Source organism: Monodelphis domestica, chromosome 6, assembly GCF_027887165.1.
Source record: "Monodelphis domestica isolate mMonDom1 chromosome 6, mMonDom1.pri, whole genome shotgun sequence".
NCBI classification, from domain to species: Eukaryota; Metazoa; Chordata; class Mammalia; order Didelphimorphia; family Didelphidae; genus Monodelphis; species Monodelphis domestica.
Window position 1 is genome coordinate 215307087 of NC_077232.1, and position 7555 is coordinate 215314641.

The window sequence follows — 7555 nt, forward strand, 5'->3', positions numbered from 1 at the left end:
AAGACATGTCACTAAATTTTACCTGTGACTGCTTCTTAAGAAGCACCAATAAAGTTAACTTGTTGAAACATCAAATTTATAGTTTACCAGTAGAGAAACCCATGGACTACAAGTCACAGATTATAGGTATTGTTTTAGGAGAAGATTATGCTTTCCAAAGATGAACATAAATTTTTAAATCATCCTAAAAATCTGCTATTTTATTCTTTGTTTACAGGAATATTTTATTCTCCTGTAAGGCAATGTTTTTAACTAAAACAGCCACTATTAAAAATGGTTTCTTTTCTCCACACTTTATGCCCCACTCACAGACTCCCAGCTGGAACATCAGAAAGGAATGATAAAATATCTAAGATTTTTAATCATGTCACATTTAGGGAAGCAAGAGTGAAAAATTCCTACCTTGTGCTATGTCTGTATGTACTTAGACATCCCATCTGGCATGCCTGAAACAAATGTGCTAAAATCTGTGTATTTACTATAGCTTACTTATCTGGAAAATAGCTAAGCCAAAGACTTTGTATTCCATCTGTACAATAAAATAATAATTTCAAATTAAAAGGCAAAACTTTAATTTTGAAAGTTTTTTTTTTTTTTTAGGATGGTTCTTTCAAAAGAATTCCAGGAAGCTAAAATTAGCATACTGTGAGAAAGAAAAAGCTTAATTCAATAATCTTGCCCTGGTTTTGTGCCTTTGTTACTTCATTTGATTATGATTTTTATTTTTATTTTCATTCACACTAAATCTTTTTCTCCTAATATTTAGATCTCCTGGGATAATCAAACAAATGTAAAAAGTTAGAGCAACACTACTTTTATTACTTAGATAATCTTTTTGGTAATAGATAAAGTATTGGTAGTAGAGGTGCAGAAATACTGAAGAAAATAATACCTTAAAAGTGGAATTATATAAACTGGAAAAAGAAGTACAAAACTTCACTGATGAAAATATTGTCTTAAAAATAAGGATCAACCAAATGAGAAAAGAGGAACAAAAGCTCACTAATTAAAATAACCCCTTTAAAAGCAAATTGGACAAGCTGAAGCTAAGGACTGAATGAGACATCAGGAAAATACAAAATAAAGTCAAAGGAATGAAAAAATAAAGGAAAATATAAAGTATCAGAAAATAGCTAATCTGATAAATAAATCAAGGAAAAATAACTTCAGAATTATTGGACTAGAGCAGCCAGGTTGCTCGATGGATAGAGTGCCAGGTGAGGTAGTGGGAAAGACCTGGGTTGAAATCTAGCTCCAGCTACTTCCTAACTGTGTGACCATGGACAAATCACTTAACTCCAATTGCATAGCCCTTATTACTCTTCTGTCATGAAAATGATATTTGTATTGACTCTTAGATGGTAATTAGGGGTTTAAAAAAAAAGAATTGTTGGAATGCCTATAAAATAGATCCAGGACATTTAGATTACCCAAAAAGCCATGATGAAAGATAAAGTCTATACATATTTCAAGAAATTAAAAGTGAAATCTCCCTTCATATCTTAAAACCAGAGTGCAAAATAGAAATTGAAATAATCTACTGAGGACCACACCACTGAAATAGATATGAAATTAAATCTCATATAAATATTATAGCCAAATTGAAAAAGAAATTGAAATAAAAATAATCAATGTGGAAATAGAACTATCACTATTTGAAGCTCTCATGATGGTATGCTTAGAGAATAGTAATGAATCAAATGAAAAACTAGTTTAAATAATTGATGATTTTAGCAAATTTGCAGAGTATAAAATAAACCCATATAAATTATTAGCATTATTATATATTTACATCAAAACCTAGTAGCAAGAGACAGAAAGAGAAAATCCATTTAAAATAACTACAAAAAATATAAAACATTACAAAACATATAACAAGGAAAGTTTAAAATGGATAAATGGTTTAGACAAAAAGGGTGATAGCATAAGTGAATTTGGGGAAAGTGGAAAAATATACCTGTCAGATGAATGGATAAGGGAAAAGTTTACGATATGACAAGAGACTGAGAGGATCTAAAGAAGAAAAAATGAATAGTTTTGATTATATAAAATTAAAAAGGATTTGCATAAGCAAAACTAATGCCACCAAAATTAGAAGAAAAATACAATTCTGAGAAAATAAAGTATTTTGATAAAGTCCTCATTTCTAAAATGAGAAACTAAGCCAAATTTATATATCTGTATATATATGTATACACATATACATATATATGCCACACACAATTGACAAATAGTCAAAAGATATGAACAGTTTTCAGAAGAACTCCAATCTATCAATATTCACAGGAAAAAATAGTCTAAATCACTATTGCTTAAAGAAATGGAAATTAAAAATACTCTAAGATACTACCTCACATTGAGCAAAATCACTAACATGACAAGAAAGAAAAATAACACAATTTTGGAGGGGATGTGGGAAAAGTGGAACACTAATTTATCATTGGTTGTGAACTAGTCCAACCATTGTGGAGAACAATTTGGAAATAAGCTCAAAAGAACATAAAACTGCATATATCTTTTGCCCTGGCAATACCACACTATGTATCCCAAAGAGTCCAAAAAAGGGAAAAGAACCTATTTTGACAAAAAAAAATATTTATAACAACTTTTTGTGGTGGCAAAGGACTGAAAAATTAAGGGTGACCCATTAATTAAGGAATGGCTGAAAAAGATATATGATTCTGATTTAATACTCTTGTTATATGAAATGATGAACAGTGTGATTTCAGAAAATCCTGGAAAGATGTACTATGAACTGATGAAAATGCAAGTGGCCAGGATTAGCAGAACATTGAATATGCTAACAACAATATTGTAAATATGGTCAAATATGAAAGATTTAGCTACTCTAATCAAGGCAATGATCCATGACAAGGACTTATGATGAAATATACTAACCACCTCCTGAAAGAGAACTAACTGATGAATTCTGAATAGTGATTGAATTTTTTTATCTTCTTTAAAAAATTGTATTGGCATCTTGTTTTGCAGCACTGCTAAAATGGAAATATTTTTGGTAATACTCCACATGTATAATCAGTATCATATTGCTTATCTTATATATGGATAAGAGAGATATGAAAGGGAAAGAAAATTCAAAACAAAAATTTTTTAAACTTAAATTTTAATAACAAAATTTACATATAATTAAGAAAAATTAACAAATGTATGTTCATATATGATTTTTATTTTCTTTAGATATGAACTGTGTAACTATTGGCAAGTCATTTAACTTCTCTGACATTCAGTTTTCCCTTCTAAAAATTAGGGAGGTAGACATGTTAGCTTCCCAGGTTCCATTCACTTCTCAATATATGATCCTTTTCTTCTGGTTATACATATACTAATTTTATGTTAGCCATGATATTCTAATGTCCTTATTAGACATTAATACATTAGAATTTAACAGTCCCACAGATTCTATCACAGAAAACTATTATAGAAAGAGCTTTGGAATTTTTTCTTTATCCCTCCTTTGAAAATTCCCCAGCACTAAAACCTAGATAATTTAAGCCAAGGAAATTTCATTCCCATCTTCCCTAGCTCAGAGGGTAACAATGCATCCACTCAAGTCATCAGGAGTTCCCATTAAAGCTGGAGAAAAAACAACCTATGCCTTTACTTTGCCATCTTAATTCTAATTATACCATTCTCCCCCAACCAGCACCTCAATATGCAACAATATCAAATTCTCCAGGTAGGACTAGGAATACTAGAAAGGGAAAGGGAAAGCTAAAAACCTTTGCTTAGCATATCTGGTATTACAACAGTAGACCCAATATCCATTGCAATTTAAAGAGTAAGAACAACTATGATACAAATTTGACCTATTTGGTCCTGGCAGGTCATTCATTCATTCTTTGTAAACATCAGTTTCTTCACCTATAAAATGAGGGGACTGAATAACCTTCTGAGGTCCTTTCCAGCTCTAAAATGCTATGAATATGATGATAAATGCACAAGGGAAGGATAATCAAAACACATTTTGTTTCTTTGTATTTCAGCAGGAGATGTGCTTAGAGTATCTATCCTCATCCTGGAGTAATGAGGTGGTAATTCTATTTATGTAAAAATCTGCTGAAGTCTTAGAAAAGGAGACCTACATACATACTAAATTGTATTATTGAAGCAATCTTTACATTCAATGAAGGGCTTCTTTTTTTAGCCTTCCCCATCTTTTTTCCTTTCTTCCTGGAGACAGAATGCTTTTCATTAGTATAAAACCTTATAACCAAATTGTCCCCATTTAGATATGAAACAGAGAAGACACCTGAGCAGAATGATGTTTCTTTCTTGGGATTATTTATTATATTTTATTTTTAATTTTAAAAATTTCATCATGATACTGAATTAGATCATTATCATGCAAATTAGCATTACAATGAATAATGAATTGGTAAACCTAGGTGTACTTCATTTAAGTGCTTTATTTCTGCTTGAATTAGATTGCAAATAGGGTTCCAGAAGAATAAATTCCTGAGAAGCAGACCCTTTTATTTTGTTTTGCTTTTGGTCTTTGTATCTACACTCCCTAGTAAATTATCTTTTTCATTGTGCTTAATAAATAATTGCTAAATTTCTTCTAAATAATGAAAAAGCTAGACTTGATGATTTCCCAGGTCCCTTTTAGCTCTAAAACTATCATCCTATTCTCCTGGGTGTCTTGAATTACATTGAAGTATTAAGTAGAAATAATTACATATTTTCAATATCAATTATCACAGAATTAATATTATTTTTTCATCAACCTCAATAGCTTATCTTCACTTAATCTGATATAACTTAATTGTGATTCAAATGTTGAAAGTATTGGTTTGAAGTCTGGGGCAATTATGAATATGCATTTAAATTTTTTAAATATTTTATTGGTTTCCTTATTTAAACAAATTGTTTTTTTTTTTCTCATCTCATGTCTAGTTCCCAAATAGAACAACTCCCTTTAATAACTAGGCAAAATAAATTGATATATTGCCAATTTCTGGAAATGTACACTTTATGTACACCTATGGCCCACCACCTCTAAGTGAAGAGGTAGGAACAATGTTTCACCATCAGCCTTTTGAAGTCACCTTTATTCAGAAGTAATTTTAATTTTAATCTTCACTATAGCCTTTCATTTGAATCTTTTCGCAGTAGAAATGAAATTCTTCAGTAGAAAATCAAAGAATGTAGAGGCTATAAAATACTTTTTAAATTTGTTCTCTGTTTTTTCTCTGGAAGAATAGCAGTTTAAGTCTTTACCTTCATACCTAATTAAGCAATATTAAAGTAAAATAGGTAAATAGTGGAAAGGTGAGAGTTTAAGAAACCTGAGCAATTATAGTGATAAATCAGTGAAGGAAAGAGGTGTCTGTTCAATCAGTCCAAACCCAGCTAAGTAGCCAAAGCAGAAAGTGTTTGATGGTGTAGAATGAAGACCACAGGGCTATGGAAGAAGGAATGATAAGGTAAAAGAAGTTCAACAGTGAGAACTAGTGAGGGAGAACCACTGACTAGAGTATATTAAAGCTGGAGGTGATCACTGAAAACATCAAGAAATGGGCCGAAATTTCTAGAGCAGAAGCAATAGAAACAGAGGAAAGACTCTGTGATCAATTGGTGAAGTCATCTTACTGGTGGTATTATATCCCCAGCTGCATGAAACCAGTCTAGCTAGCTATGATTTACTAATTGATTTCAGCTGCTGAGTTCCCATCTCCCATGCCACATTAATGCCAACAGGCATTATTAGCCTCTAATGCAAGGAATTTGGGTTCATTGTAGATGAGCAGATTTAAGGGGCCTGTGAAACTGAATAGGAAAAAAATGCATCCTCATCCTGAAATTTAGCATTTTATTAAATTGTGAATAGAATCAGCAAAACATTTCCAATAAAAACTCCATAGGCGTTAAATACTAAGGGGGGTGGGGAGTGGGAAGGAGGGAGAGAGAGAGAGAGAGAGAGAGAGAGAGAGAGGGGGGGGGGAGAAAGAGAGAGAAAGGGAGAGAGAGAGAGAGAGAGAGAGAGAGAAAGAGAGAGAGAGAGAGAGAGAGAGAGAGAGAATGAACAGTAGGAGAGAATGAAAACAATAAACCTAGCTCTAATAAAATGGCCATCTCTAATCTTAGTGGATATTGCCTACACAACAAAATATACAAATCAAGCTAAGCAGGTTAACATGTGTTATATAAATATACCAGCAATGATATTAAATTGTACATGTGATTTATTACACAGCATGCACTCAGCTTAAGGAAAGCAGAAATGGTCATGAGTGAAAGGATGTCATTGGTAAAGTTCTTTCCCAAGACCAACTCTGTACATAGGGTTTGTCATTAGTTAGCACAGCAAAATGGTTTTGGAAAAACATCCCAAGAAATGCCTGGGGAAAGTCAATTTCTGGTTGAAATCAGAAATCTGGGTTATTAATCTTTCCTCTAAAATTGACCTTGACCTTTTTCTCGCTCCTGTTGCTACATGATATTCTCAGATCTATTAGTGTGAATAGGGATGAACTCACATTAAACTAGGGTTGGCCATCTAATGCTATACAACTTGAATAATAAGAGAACTCTGAGGCTCTCAACTGAAAAAAGAAAACCAGTTGCCTCTTAAGATCAACACCAGACCATTGCTCCCATCTCTATTATGTGCACTCCCTTTCTGAGAATGGACTTCTTTCGTTGATTTTAAGGCATTCTAGAGAAATTGGGGATATCTAATCCCCCCGAACTCTTCTTCATAAGAGTCAATCTGTCTTTACTTCATTACCTCTTATTATCAAGGTCCTTAAACTCATTATCATACTAATCTCAACTTCACTTCCATCAGACTGTTAACTCCTTGAAGAGGAGAAACTGAATGATGCTATCTTTTCTTTGTACCCTGAGCACTTAGAATGGGATCTGATACAAAGGAGTTGCCTAATAAATGTTAGTTGACTAAGAGCTTCTTTAACCACCACCGTACATATACACATTGTATAAGTGAAAATCTGAACTCAAATGTGAGGATGCAGGGAAAGGGATGCTGCATCTCCCAGCATCCCTTTCCCTGCATCCTCACATTTGAGTTGTTATGTTATTGTTCTCTTGAGACCACAGCTGACGGTTTACTCTAGCTTTTTAAATTTTTAGTTATTTTAACAAATCTTATTAAATAAGTTTGGACTTATTGGATATTGTTGTAAGGATTCGCTCTTTGCTAAAAGCAGGAGATCCCACAGTGCAGAGGACCAGCATTCCAGAGTTCTCAGGAACTGAGAAACTGAATACACAGACAGTTTCTGGGAGCAGTTGGTTGTCTTCTTTGGAGGAGTGAGGCTGATGCTTTCCCTAATAGTCAGGAGAGCCAAGAAGGTTTTCTGTCTGGTTATTCTGGGGTGGACCCAGAGAGCCAGTGATTCCCTCTTCTGTGCTTTTCCTGAGATTCTGCCTATCCCTGCTGCTGCTGCTAAGGAGTAGATGTTCAACAGAGCTACTGTTGGTGACTTCCTACTGGGACTTCTGCTTGACCTAAAGTGGACTCCAGTTGTGTGACATAAACATTGACCCTTGTTCTTGCTCCTACCAAACT

The 7555-nt window shown here is 33.2% G+C and overlaps 1 protein-coding gene across 2 annotated transcripts in view; it reads left to right on the forward strand.

The window, feature by feature from the left end:
* Positions 1-7555, forward strand: part of GALNTL6 (polypeptide N-acetylgalactosaminyltransferase like 6) — a 1644699-nt gene that overhangs the window by 631374 nt on the left and 1005770 nt on the right. The gene's annotated exons all lie outside the window — the stretch shown is intronic.